Genomic DNA, 15197 nt, shown 5'->3' on the forward strand with positions numbered 1-15197 from the left:
CAAGTCTAGGCACTTGATAATAGGTCTCTGCCAGCGTTTTAAAATCCATCACCATCACCCTTCCATAAGAATCTGTGCTTCAGCTAAACTGGGCTCTTAGCTGTTCCCGCCCCCCTAAACTTTTCTTCCTGGCATTCCTTTTCTTATCTAAATGTTCTACCTTAGGAAGCTTCTTATTTATTTTTTCTCTGAATCCCTTAGGAAGGTAGGTTTTTGCCATAGAAGTTCTAGGCTGTGTGGATCTTTCTCTTGTTACTTGACTTCCAAAGTCGTTGTGGAATTAAGCAGCTTAAGGTTTCTAGTTGCCTGGATATCATTTAACAAGAGTGTGTTTGTACATTAGAGGACCGCTGGTGGCTGACTGTGAGGCCTGGGACATCCTGGGACTTGTCTAGCAAATTGCTCTTTAGCATGCCTCAATTATATGAGGTAAAGATGAGGCTTTCACTTTCTCATTAGAGACAACTCCCATGTTTCCTGTGGGCTAGAGTCTATCTTCCCCGCCTGGACCTTTTCATGAAATATACCATTTAGCTTTTGAGTTCAGTGCCAAAATAAATATCCTAGAAAGTTGGACCAATATGCTTTTAGATTCTTTTAACTTTGCATGCTTTCTGGTGCCCCTCAATTATTAAGCCCAAATTGTCTCCTGCTGTCTTGAAAGAAATGAGATTTCTCAGCAGTAGCAAACAATGTCAATCTATTTGAGACTGTTAATGACTCATTTATAATGCTGGCAGACACACGGAGGCTGGAAAAATTAAATGTACAGCATCATTACCTTTGTGGTTAGCATTGCTGGGAAGCACTACCATGCTTAGTGCAACATTTTAAAAGACAAGAAGAATTCTTTTAGCAGAATGAGTTTTATACTTGAAGGTGTGGATAATGCAATGACAAACTGATACCTTCTTGCTGTTGGAACTTCCTTCCCCAAAGCCTTCTTTAGAGATTAACTAATGGACGCTGCATGCCTGCAAAAGCCGAGCTGTTCCAGTTACCATGACCTGTTTGCATAGATAATTTTGGAAACGTATTTTTAGTGTCTTAAGAACATTATTTTCAAAGAACAGGACTTAAATGCTTTTTTTTTTTAATTAGGAAGTTATCTTTTTTTGTTTTTTGAAGTATAATTGACATATTATCTTAATAGTTTCAGGTGTACATCACAGTGATTCGCTATAAAACCTTTTTGCAAGTAGAAATTATTAGAACTTGTCTCCACTATTAGCTTCTTCCGGTTTGAGGATGATGTTACTGACATGTCCAGGGATGCTGCAGATGGGCTGCTGTATGTAGCAGCCAGCATGTCTAAGCTCCCTTCCAAGTCCAAGTTGTGCTGTTACTTCCACTCCTTTTAATTCTACCCCAACTAACTGACATGAAGATGCTCTGATTTTCCTTTATACATGGAGAACTTTTTTTTTTTTTTAAGTTGAGAGAGAGACTGCATGTGTGCAGGGAAGGAGCAGAGAGAAAGAATCCCAAGCTGGCGCCACACTGACAGCACGGAGCCCCATGCGGGGCTCGAGCTCACCAACAGTGAGATCATGACCTGAGCTGAAATCAAGAATCAGATGCTTAACTGACTGAACCCCCCAGGCGCCCCTGTATGTGTAGAACTTTTAATAAAATAGATAGCTTATTTTGAAAGTTCATAGCTCTGGCAGAGAATGAAACTAACTGGCCCAACTGGAGACTGAAAAGAAAACTTTGAACTGAGATCCACAATTGCAATCTAAACTATAAAGGGTAATAGAAACGCAAATTAAATGTGGTGGCCTGAAACCTCATATTCCTCCCTCTACTGCCTTTTAAGAATACCCACCATAGTGTAGGACTATGCTTTTCTAAGAGGGCAACAAAAGACATGCTGTGAAAGGACAACGTTGAACTTCATGACATCAGTCTACCTTCTCTTTTTCACAATGAATGTATACTTTTATCACAATTCTTTTGAAATCTTTATTATTTTTAACCTGCATTGCTTCCTTGAATCAGAGCAAGTTCTGTTCATCTACCCATTGTTTATAATATTTTCTTGGAATTGTTCTGAAATGACCTTTAAGCTTCAGGATAGACCCCCCCCTTTGTGGTATAGTTAAGCCATTTGGTGAATGGGTCTGCATATCCTTTCTGTAAATTCTCTAGGTGAAAAATTTGGGGTTTGTATCTATTTTCAGCTATGTGTTGCCAGATTAAGGAGCCAGTTGACTATTAAAATTAATAGGGCTTTACTGAGTACCTACTTTTTGCAAAGCATTGTGTACAGTTGAGACGATGCTAGGAAGCAGAAGATATGGTCTATGCCATTAAGAGGCTTTACACCGGATACCACTTAAGGACCACAAACCACTGATTCACAAAAACCATGACTAAATGCATATTACTCGGAAGTGTCTGGAAGTTGTCATGAAAAAGTTATGGGCCTGACCTCAGGAAGCTTACACTGTGATTGGTGAAAACCGGTTACACCTAGATGATTAGGTTAGGTTTAGTTAGGGACCCTGAGAGGAGGAACTGAGATAAGACAGAGAGGCATTGTATGGTAACTGAATTTTATAAGGAGTATTTCTGTTTCGAAACATTTTGTATAAGTTTTCAAAGTTGTAGCATGAGAGTAGGAATCTCAGAGTTGGTGAAATGCCTTGTTCTGCCACTTTCCTGTTAGGTGATACTGGGAAAGTTATTTATCTCTTAGTTTCCTCATTCGTACAAGGTTATGTAATCACAGTCTTCCCTATATGTGGTGGTGGTAAAATGTTACATCTAAAACTCATAAATTTTCAGTGACTTCCATTGCAGAATCCTATATATGAATATTTGCCATAATAATAATTAATATTCTTTGGAAGACTCCTATTAGTAACCCTTTTGCCCAGTAGATGCAGCCGTTACCCTCCCCTTATATAGAGATCTATATATTTAACATACTTTTTGTTATCTTCATTTTATAATTTTCTCTAGTGTGTATATTTTGAAAAGTCAAAATTTCAAATATATCAGTGGCAGAGTTTTCTAGACTGACTGGAGAATAAGTCTGGAAGCCAAATTTAGGGGATAATTGAGGGTTAGCTTTTATACTAAAACTTAGCTTTGAACCTCTCTTAAATGTGTAGGAATCTTTCTTGACTTTGTAAGCCTTATCTGTCCATTTCTTGATGATTCACACATTCGTCAATTACTTGGTTATAGGACCTTAAAGCTTACTTTTAGTCATTTCTCTTCAAAATAAAGATTTTTATGGGCAGTAGGCCATGGAATGATATTCCAACAAATTAATTATGGCATTAAACCTGGTGTTCAATTAGAAAAGCAGAAACACAGGTAGGTTTGTGGGTGTATCATATAAAGACACATATAAGGAAAAATTTGTTGTGAGAACTTGGCCTTACGCAATCATGGGCTCTGGTTAAACACAGCCCACGCTAAAACTTGAAGACTGAGGGGCATACAGGAAGGAGGAGGGAGAGATAGCCAGCGAGGGAGAGCCAGGACAAGCTAGAACCCATGAGAATGGGCTGGAATTAGTGTCACTTCTCACTCTCTCCATCCCCGATGATATGAGTGGCCTACAGGAGGAGTTGGCCTCCACATCACTGAGCTAAACACATACCTGGCATAGGCCATCCAGGAGGCTGCGGGAGGGCCAGGGGAAGGTGGAACAGCTCAAGGCCAAGGACAGTAACAAGGAACCAGAAACAACAGTAAGACCCCAACCTCTTGAGTCTGTAGAGCACAGTCAGTACTGGGTCACTCCCATCCTTCAAATCTCAAGCAAGAACGTCTTTTGTAGCCCACCCTAACTGGAAACACACAGGGAAGAGAATTCAAGGAAACGTAGTTTAGCTTAGTCAAGTGTATGCATTACAAAGCTACTACCATAATAACAAATTACCTTCTGTATGTCTTCTTTATCAACTTATTTTTTATTGTATGTTTTTAAATTTTGGTTACTTAACATTGAGTTATTGGGTTCAGGAGTAGAATTCAGTGATTCATCACTTACGTACAACACCCAGTGCTCATCACAACAAGTGCCTTTTTAATACCCATCACCCATCTAGCCCATCGCCCACTTCTTTATCCTATTATTCTACAAGTCAGAGTTTTTCCCAGCATTTTCATAATAGCATGACAAGATTCCAGGTATAGCCATTTTATATAATTGCATCCTTAATGTTACCAGAGAACTGTAACTCCTATATAATGGCTCTAAGTATTTGAAGGTAGGGATTCTAACGTAATGAAACTGAGAGTAAATAAATGAGGATATTAGGGGAAGTTCCTTTGAAAAGTTTCATCAATTTATGAGATCATTTATATAATAATATTTCGTATTATAATGTGATTTGATTCAGTGAATTAACTTTGGCAAGCAGAAAGATACTATAAGCATATTAATAAGCAGTCACCCTTGCTACCCTCACATAACTATGTGAAATGAAATTCCACTGAGTGTACGTAAAAGTGTGAATTTGGCAGGAGGAATTTATATGGCTTAGATTGTACCCTGAAAGCAACAGGTAAGCATATGACTCTTTGAAAACCCAGGCCTATGAAATTTGCAATTAGCCGCACATTTTATACGTAAAAGCCTGGATGGGTGTTAGCATGCGCATTAATAGTAAGCCCTATCTGTTATCACCTGCTGCAATAGTGGTTGATATGCGTCACAGACATAGTTGCTTCATCAGCGTAGTGATACGGCTCAAGAGAGTCTCTGTCAGAAACAGCACAAAAAAGTTCTGTGGCAATATTCCAACTGTAAGGACATTTCATGGTTTATTGGTCGTCTTTCTTCAGGTAGGCTCTAGCCGTCTTGCCCATAACGACAATATAAAACGCTTCAGAAACACATCTCAGCAAATGGCTTTCCTTCAAGGCAATTATTTGCGCTTTTGATTAACACTGTTTGGAGTGGGTAGTACTTTGTGAGAACAGAAGTCTCCTCCTTCACACTCCCCCTTGCATAGTAATGATGGTCTCCGGCATTGTCTGCAGAAGTCTTTATATGGCACTTCCTGTGATCTTCCGGGAATGATGGTCCTGTCAGATCACAGGCGCATGTTACCTTGGCATGATGCTCCTCTTAGCTGAGTAGGCAGATATTAGCATCCTCACGTTCGAATTGAGGAAAGTGAGCCACTGAGAGTGAGTTATGAGCAACTTGCCTAATCTGTTCATTGCCTCCTGCCCCATACCCACCCCCATCTTCCTAGCTAATTTTGTCAAATGCTAATTTTGTTGGGGTTGCACTCTGCAAGGTGATCTGCTGAGGGAAAGGTCCTTTCTCCTGCGTCCGGGTGCAACATGATTTGTCTAGGCCAGTCATGCTAATGCTGTTTCTTTTGCAAATGGTGGTCTAGGCTGCGAAGAAACAATACAGTTCTGGTCAGCAGATAGAGAGAGGGCCTACTGAGGCATTTTGGGTAAGGTTTTCTCTGACTGGAAGCTAATATGAAGAAATAGCCCTGTTTGTTTCTGTCAGCAATGTCAGAGGTACATGAGTTACCTGGAACTGTGGCAGCCATTTTGCAAACAAAAAGGGACAAGCTTCTGATGAGAATAGAGTAGAAAAATGGAAAAACCATGAGTCCTTGATATTGGAGAGCCACTGAATTAACCAGTTCTGAAACTGCCTTGCCTTTGGGATTCTGGTCATGGATTCTAATTTCTATCCTTATTGTTCAGTCTGCTTGTGAATCTGGTAGCTTGGTGCTCAGAGAACATTCCAAGGTAGTGTGCCTCCATGACTATATTTCCTGGTGTCCTTGCAGCAGAATTTAGGTGACAAATGAGGTTCTTCCTGTGAGATGCATTCATGTCGTATTTGTAAGGGGGGGACTGAGGTGAAGGCTGATTTTTGTTTTATTTATTTATTTATTTTTCTGTTTTTGTTTTTTTTTTTGTTTTTTTTAATCTTAACATCATTTTATTTTTTATTTTTTTAAATTTGCATCCAAATTAGTTAGCATATAGTGAAACAATGATTTCAGGAGTAGATTCCTTAATGCCCCTTACCCATTTAGCCCATCCCCCCTCCCACAACCCCTCCAGCAACCCTCAGTTTGTTCTCCATATTTATGAGTCTCTTCTGTTTTGTCCCCCTCCCTGTTTTTATATTATTTTTGTTTCCCTTCTCTTATGTTCATCTGTTTTGTCTCTTAAAGTCCTCATGTGAGTGAAGTCACATGATTTTTGTCTCTCTGACTGACTCATTTCACTTAGTGTAATACCCTCCAGTTCCATCCACGTAGTTGCAAATGGCAAGATTTCATTCTTTTTGATTGCTGAGTAATACCATATTGTGTGTATATATGTATGTGTATATATATGCGTGTATATATATATATATATATATATATATATATATATGCCACATTTTCTTTATCCATTTATCCGTCGATGGACATTTGGGCTCTTCCCATACTTTGGCTATTGTTGATAGTGCTGCTATAAACATGGGGGTGCATGTGTCCCTTCAAAACAGCACACCTATATCCCATGGATAAATGCCTAGTAGTGCAATTGCTGGGTTGTAGGGTAGTTCTATTTTTAGTTTTTTGAGGAACCTCCATACTGTTTTCCAGAGCGGCTGCACCAGCTTGCATTTCCACCAACAATGCAAAAGAGATCCTCTTTCTCTGCATCCTCACCAACATCTGTTGTTGCCTGAGTTGTTAATGTTAGCCATTCTGCCAGGTGTAAGGTGGTATCTCATTGTGGTTTTGATTTGTATTTCCCTGATGATGAGTGATGTTGAGCATTTTTTCATGTGTCAGTTGGCCATCTGGATGTCTTCCTTGGAGAAGTGTCTATTCATGTCTTTTGCCCATTTCTTCCCTGGATTATTTGGTTTTTGGGTGTTGAGTTTGATAAGTTCTTTGTAGATTTTGAATACTAACCCTTTATCTGATATGTCATTTGCAAATATTCTCCCATTCTGTTGGTTGCCTTTTAGTTTTGCTGATTGTTTCCTTCGCTGTGCAGAAGCTTTTTATTTTGATGAGGTCCCAATAGTTCATTTTCACTTTTGTTTCCCTTGCCTCCGGAGATGTGTTGAGTAAGAAGTTGCTGCGGCCAAGATCAAAGAGGTTTTTGCCTGCTTTCCCCTCGAGGATTTTGATGGCTTCCTGTCTTACATTGAGGTCTTTGATCCATTTTGAGTTTATTTTTGTGTATGGTGTAAGAAAGTGGTCCAGGTTCATTCTTCTGCATGTCGCTGTCCAGTTTTCCCAGCACCACTTGCTGAAGAGACTGTCTTTATTCCATTGGATATTCTTTCCTGCTTTGTTAGAGATTAGTTGGCCATACGTTTGTGGGTCCATTTCTGGGTTCTCTATTCCGTTCCATTGATCTGAGTGTCTGTTCTTGTGCCATGTTTTTTTTATTTTTGTTTTTGTTTTTGTTTTTTTGCTTGGATGTTTTCTGAGAGCAAGTATGGAGGTGTTGATATTTTTGCAACAGTATTAAAAGTCACTGAACAGTTTCAGGTTTATGGAGAGATCATTGGAGCCTAATCCCTCACTTTCCTGGTGAGTGACAGGTGTAATAGTTCCTCTGGTGTGTCAATTCTTTAAGTGTTATTTTGGGATAATTCCTGGAAATCCAGCTTTGACCCAACTACACCACCTCTCTCTATGATACTGTAAGCACCAAATTTTTTACATTAAATCTCTTTCTGCTTAAAATAACCAGAGTGGTTTCTGTTTGTTACAATGAAATTGTTTACAACTTTTAGTCAGTTTCCTATTATTTGTAGGTAAAATAATCCTGGTTGAAACAATCACATACATAGTAAATAGTGGAGCTAGGATTTCAATCCAGGTCACGTGACAACAAATCCATAGCTTCTTCTGTTGTACCACGTCTAGGATGTTAATAAGAGCTATAGTTCAGTTCCTGGAAGATTACTTTTTTTTTTTCTTTTTTTGTCTCCCTTTCCCTTTATCTCCTATAGTCCTCTCCCAGCCTTGTCTCTTTAAACACAGATTATGTACTTCTATGGTTCTGTCCTATTGTATCGATTATAGTATGACTTTGTTTCTCAGTACCTTCCAATGAATTTTGTGTCATTTGCTGTTCCGGATTGATGATGTATTTATGTCTTTAACCAGCTGATACGGTGATGCCCTCAGGAACTGATGACGTTTTTTAACAGAAATCCATTTGCCCTTTCACTTAACTACCCCAAAGTCTGTAGACTTGTCACTTTATGGTTGATGTGCCTTTGTTGTCATCATAATACACTTGATGGGTCCTAAACTGCCTCTGCTACTTCTGCTTCTGCTGCTTGGTGCACCATTTCTTCTGTGTACCAACCATTCTTTAACTCTTCTTTAATGATTTCTTGCCTTCATTTTTCCCCTTCGTATCCATTGGCTTCCTTCTCCTATCGCTCTCCTCAATGCTTCTTGGGTTTCGCCCCACCAACTTGGTGTTTATGGCTATTGTCAGCCTTTAAGAATGCTCCTTTCTTTCTGGAATATGCAACAGAATTTGCAGCCAGGGTTTATTCTTTGGGAATTCCCCCTTTCAGATATTTGTGATTGCTTTTTAGCACCGGTAACTGCTCCTGCTTGATTTTCTCTTAGAGTTGCTTCAAAAGATAAGATAGAAGAACGCAGCATGACATCCAGGCTTGCCGAGGTTTTTTTTGGCTCCTAGAAAACTGAATTCCACAGAACATTACTAAATTGTGTCTGCTTGGGGCGCCTGGGTGGCGCAGTCGGTTAAGCGTCCGACTTCAGCCAGGTCACGATCTCGCGGTCCGTGAGTTCGAGCCCCGCGTCAGGCTCTGGGCTGATGGCTCAGAGCCTGGAGCCTGTTTCCGATTCTGTGTCTCCCTCTCTCTCTGCCCCTCCCCCATTCATGCTCTGTCTCTCTCTGTCCCAAAAATAAACAAACGTTGAAAAAAAAAATTAAAAAAAAAAAATTGTGTCTGCTTGTAGTGAGTACACCTTGATAGCAGTTTAAGACTCTCAACCTACCACATATCACTACTGTTCTAGAACACGTAGGTATATGAGAAATCGAAAAGTTGCAAGTCCTTTAAGAACTAATTATTTTTAAAACGGGTTTTATATTTTACCGCAAAAAACGCTTCACATTTCTCCCTGACAAAGGAATCAGGAACTGTTCCAAGTGTTTGTGAAGGATACATTAATATTCAGGACCACTCATCCAGCATTGCTTCGTTATTTTCAAGTTGAGACTTTAAACACAACAGCATTTAAAAGGCAACACGTGTAGCTCGAAAGGATGTCACCTTCATTCCTGGGTTGCTCGTCCCCCCTGGAGTTGCTGACCTGGGAGTTCTAGCAGAATATGTGCCGAAAAGAGGGGAAACACACCATTTTAACATCAAAAGAGGAACAAAGGGAGAAGGGGCTGTTTTCCTTTTTCCCAGCTGCCCCCTGGTGGCAAAGGCACAGCAGACAGCAAAGGCGTTGAGCAAAGATGCTTGCCGTGTGATGCTGCTGGTGACTCTTAAGAGGGTCTCCAACCAAAGTCTGTGCCCTGCGTGTGCGCTTCTGAAAAGGAGGAGCACGGTATCGGGCCTCCTAATTGCATCTCGCTTCCCGACGGCATCTGTTCTTATCATAGCAGCGCCAGGCTCCAGCAACTCGGTCAATACTTGTATATTAACAAGAGACAATCGATGGAAAAATTAAAAAGGAAAGTCAAGGTAATTAGGCTGAAGCTGCTGCTTATGAGTTTTCAATAATTACTTTAGCTGCCTCTTGTTTTCCCATCTCCAGAAAAATGGGGCCTGATTGAAGGACTGGGTCGTGTTTGACTGAGGACATGTCAAAATTACACAAAGCCAGGCAGGAAATGAAATTAAGCCGTATTTGTTTTAGAGCAGTCCGAGGGGCTTCTCACCACGGCACGGGAAGAATAGGCATTGATTTCAGCGTACCCATTAGCAGCTGTGCCATTGTTGGTACCTGTTTTCGTGTCATCGGTTTTTGCGCCCCTGGCAGAAGCCCACTCAAAGCGCTGCGACATGTCATGTATCAAAGCTCCCGAGGAGGACAGCGAATGAATTTTCTCCCAGAAACAGGATCTTTGTGGAAATCGGATGTCGTCCTTTAAAACACCGTGAAGTAACTCAAAATCTCGTGGCTGCCAGTGTGGGCCATACCTTGGACGTTGTTCTTTGTGGCCGTAATTGGCAGGGATTACTGTCTATTTATTGGGCCTCCGTAAGTGGATTGGCCTGCTGTTTGGTTTCGCGCTCCTTTGACGTTTTTGTGCCCCCGGTGCTGGAAGTCCTGAATACATCAGAGCCACCCTGTTTCTGCCCTGCTGCAAATGAGGTTGCTGTGTCTGCCTCTTAGGGGAAGAGGGGAAAAACAACAACAGAGGAATCCCTGGTTTGGGAGAGATAAATCTAGGGAGGAAAGTGAGAGAGCTATTTTATGTTTTATGTCCATTTGCAGTCTTCATTTGCACCGTTTCTGTCAGCCCAAAGCACTTTATAAACTTTACAAGCAGATTATGTACCAACATCATTTCATTCACTGCTGATATATAGCTGTTAAACATCTGCCAGGTACATATTTCCTAGAGGCAAAAAAAAAAAAAAAAATGTAGAAGAAAATTAGATCTTGTTAAATATACACAGAAAATGTAGGTATGCAAGAATATACCATGAAGCTATTTATCGAACATCTTCTACGTCGAAAGCATCCTAGAGGATTACCCGGATACAGGAAATCATCAACTCTGTGCCTCCCGTCCAGGTTTGTAAATCAGAAGTGACTGACGGGGCCAAGATTTGAATCCAGGACAGTCCAGTTTCAAAGCACAAGCTCTGAACTCTTTTATTACATCTCAATTTTTACTTGGGGCTTGATAAAAAGACTGTCTAGGGGAAGATGAAGTGTTTGAAGCATGGTTTTTACTCCGTGAACTCCAAATCTAAGTAATGATAGTGTCGCTGGGGTGTGGGGTGGGGGAGTATCGAATGAAACACATGCCCCCAAAGGCACTGAGCACAGATGCCTCCTTAAGTTACAACTAGAGCTTCGGTGAGAGCGGTTACTTATTTTTACTATTACAAACGGTCTTCTGTTATTCCACCACGCATGTGGCTTGCCTCATGTGGGAACGCCTTCTCTGTGTACAACTTCCTGCTTGGTGATATGGGTCTGGCGTCTTTGTGAGACTGTGTCAGGGCCCCCAGAAGATTCCGTGTACCTCTTAGATTAGCTGAGGCCAAGGCATTGCAAATGCAGCTAAGCCCACACACATCTGGTGGCTGCATTCTTGGCTGCTTATTGTCCATGATCCCAAGTGTTTGGAAGGTTCTAGCTGACGCTTTCATGGAGAAAATAGTACATAATAAGCGTTTGTTCCTTTACTTAAAAAAAAGTTATTCTAAATACATAATCACTTCTGGATTAGATATGTTTAGAAATTTGCCAAGGGGATAATTTCTGAAAGCTCATTTTTCTGCTTCTCCCTAGACCCATTTTATTTAGAAATTGCAAAGGAAGCTTTTTTCTGCTTCTCTGCTTTTTTAAAAAAATGTGTTTGTTGCTTCAATTGTCCTCCATATGTTTTGTCTTTGTGGTTTTCATTTTTTATCCTATAAGAAGTTTGTGTACCAAGTACCAAATAAGAGTGATGGAATATTATACAACCATTAAGGCAGTTTAGTTTCCTTTTGTGACAAGAGCTTCGATGCGATTGCATCCACCTGGTTTGAATCTTAGCTATGCTCCAAATTAACTATATCTCTTCAATAAATTACTTAAACTTTCTAGTTTTTATTTTTTTAATCCATGAAATGAGAATAATAGAAGTACCTATCCTACAGATTTGTTATGAAGATTGAATGAGCTGACAGAGAAAGTATCTTCTACCCCGTGTTTTAAAAATAACAGAAAACTGTTATTAAACTTGTATTCATGGGGTGCCCGGGTGGCTCAGTCCATTGAGCGTCTGACTGAGGTCATGATCTCACGGTCTGTGGGTTCAAGCCCCGCATCGGGCTCTGTGCTGACGGCTGGGAGCCCAGAGCCTGCTTCGGATTCTGTGTCTCCCTCTCTTTCTGCCCCTCCCCTGCTCACACTCTTTGTCTCTCTCCTTCAAAAATAACTAAACATTAAGAAAATTTTGTTGAAACTTACTCATTAGGCATGTATTACAATATAGAAAATGTTCATGAGAGAACTTTAAAGGAAAGATAACTGTAAATAAAGTGGCATAGGATTACAACTATAAAAACAAGCATTTCAACATCTATAAAAGGACTTTAATAATATGGGCCAGAATATTCTCAGGGGTTTGTTTTAGAACCATTGCCACCTGTTAATCTTTATCTGTTGTTTTTTGAGGGGTTTTGGGGGGTGGGTGGTAAATTTGAGGTGCTTATCACAGAACACATTGTTTTCTTGATCTGTTTACTTGATTTTTGATGGTCTCTCCCTCTAAAACGGAAGCTATATGAGAAAGAACTCACGGTGGTCTTTTTCACCGTTGTGTGTTTTGTGTCTAGTGTCTGCCAGAGGGTATCCCTTCAGTAAATATTTGTGGAATGAATGTATTTATTTCTTACTGTTCCATGTGTTCCAATTATGCTAATAGAAAATTTCTGTTATAATAGGGCGGGGAAAGCTGTTTTAAAAGCATATCTCAGCCTTCCGAGAGGCATGCGGTTGCTCTACAATTCATGATAAGGTAGCAAATACTAAGAAAATGTTTCTCACATTACACGTGAACTTGATTTATTTGAAGGCTGTTCCAGTTCACGGCCTTCATTCATTTATTTATGTATGTATGTATGTATGTATGTATTTAAGCTTTTTAACCCATCTAGGAAAATCCTAAGTGGGTTGATTTTCCACGATTTTGTCTTAGCCATATCAAAGCTCTTCTTTTTTAGTTAGAATAATTGCCAGTTCCAAGTTACGGAGAGAGTTTCAGTTATTTTGGTAGTTCTGTATAACCGTAAAGCTTTACCGTAAACGAAGAAATATTCCAGTTTTTAAATTCAAAATATTATTGCCTGGCTAATTGAGGCGTAGATTCCTTCAGCGGTTTACCCAGCATGGCCCCTCTCACTGCCCGCGTCACTCCCTCGTGTGTTTCTGACCCGCTGAGCTATGGCGCCTCTCTGCCGAAGGCTGAGTTAAATGCATGTGAGGCGAGGGAGGTACTTGGTTCTGTGCCAGGGAGTTTGCTTTCCAGTAAAAGCAGGCCTTGCATTCAGTGTTGACGTTCCTAAGATTTTCTGGTAGCTCCGTAATTCAGTGCTCATTTTTGAAAAAGCAACCTCAGCCAAATAGGACTATAACAATACACACAGCTTCATACAGAGGGAATTCGGAGAGAATGCGGAAACCTCGTTATCTGTTGCCAAAAAATTTCAAAGTTGCGGAGATGCAACTCACCTTTCCCATGATTCCTCATTCAGCAGCCAGACTGACAGCAACTTATCTACCATGGTTCGTAGAAGGCAGCGCGGAATTTTCTCTTTTCTAAAGAGGGGCTCACTGAAGCATTTTGGAGAGAGCCCCAAACGAAGGATCTGAAGAGAAGGAGAGAAGAAAACAAGTTCCAGGGAGAAGGACGTGACCCTAGTGCAATCACACCGGGGGCATGTTACGACTCAGGGATGTCAAGACAAAAGATAGGTCGTTTCAAGCAGCATTTAGAAAACCATCTACATCTCTACATCCGTGGTAGAAGTGACATAAATTAGATGCATGTAGTGAATCGTGCGGTAGCATTTTGTCTCTCTGAAGGTCCGAGACTTCTTCAAGTCCTTAAGTCAGGTTAACTCCAACTTGCTAATGATCCCATTTCTGAAATGTTATTACTGCTTTAAGACCTCTCATTTTTTACTTTTATATAATATTGGAATGCATTGCAATGAACACACTGAGGTGCAATTACTATAGAAGGTAACGTAGTCTAGAATACAGACAGCTATAGACTTAGCACAAAGAATAAATGGTAAGTAACATTCTGCTGACCTTTATCCTAAGCCAGGACGTGGATTGGGGATCATCTGAGAAGAGTAAAAAGTGGCAAAGAGAGCCTCTTCCATTTCTAGATGGTGGTTCTCTACTGACTTGGTTCACCGTACCTGGATGCTTTTCTTTCTCCCATCCCTGAAGACCACCATGCATAACATAGTGATATAAAAAAGTTGATGTCGGGGCACCTGGGTGGCTCAGTCAGTTGAGCGTCCGACTCTTGATTTCGGCTCAGGTCGTGATCCCAGGGTGATTGAACCCTCGTTGGTGGAGCTTGCTTAAAATTCTGTCTCTACCTCTGCCCCTACCCCTGTCTGCTGCTCGCATGCACACACTATCTGAAAGAAAGAAAGACAGAAAGAAAGAAAGAAAGAAAGAAAGAAAGAAAGAAAGAAAGAGGGAGGGAGAGAGAGAGAGAGAAAGAAAGAAAGAAAGAAAGAAAGAAAGAAAGAAAGAAAGAAAGTTCAAAAGCATTATGTTTCAATTGCAAAATTTCAGTGGCCAATTCTTCATGTTTTCCTTAAGCCCTCCTTCCATATTTCTTCCAAATATCATTTAAATCCAACTTGACTTTGAAGAATTTCCCCTAGGCTATTCTGATTGTCAGTGTAAAACATTATGTATTTTGAAGATAAAAGGCAAGATATGTAAGATATTTAATAATTTGTGAATTGGTTTTGAAATTCACATACACTGAAATGTCTCTCGGTAAAATGATAACGATATATCTTTCCGGACCTTTATGTATTGAATTGTTCTTCTCAAAAATAATGGTGGTTTGAGCTATTTTGCCCCTCACAGGATCAAACCAAGTATGCAGCCTAAGTTAGCCTCTCAACGGCTCCTTACCGACAAGTCAACATAACTGTTCCTATTCTGAGGCAAGGTCCAAAATCTGTATGATTCAGCAAGAAAACCCAGCAACGAGAGAGAATATTTATTATTTTCTAGCCTACAAGACATCACCACATAACTGCAGCGTCTACATCCTGATTGAAATTTTAGTCTTTTAGATTTAGAATAGCCCGTTAACTTTTTGCTCCCTGATCTCATGCTGAAAAAGAGGAAACTTCAGAGGCTAGGAGACCAGTAGATTTTCCCTTCCTATGGGTATTTCTCTTAAGCCTTCTTTTTGTGCTAGGGCAACCCCATTATTTGCAGATCTAGGAACTGCCCTTGTCATATGAGCAGAGGCACTGCAAA

General features: G+C 40.4%; 1 protein-coding gene and 1 pseudogene across 1 annotated transcript in view; one reads left to right on the forward strand and one right to left on the reverse strand.

Annotated features, from left to right (window-relative positions):
- LOC125161142 (ATP synthase F(0) complex subunit C2, mitochondrial-like) overlaps nucleotides 1–10014 on the reverse strand; it is a 46623-nt pseudogene extending 36609 nt beyond the window's left edge.
- The window catches only part of EXOC4 (exocyst complex component 4), a 754902-nt gene that overhangs the window by 447839 nt on the left and 291866 nt on the right, over nucleotides 1–15197 (forward strand). The gene's annotated exons all lie outside the window — the stretch shown is intronic.

This window comes from Prionailurus viverrinus, chromosome A2, assembly GCF_022837055.1.
Source record: "Prionailurus viverrinus isolate Anna chromosome A2, UM_Priviv_1.0, whole genome shotgun sequence".
Lineage (NCBI taxonomy): Eukaryota > Metazoa > Chordata > Mammalia > Carnivora > Felidae > Prionailurus > Prionailurus viverrinus.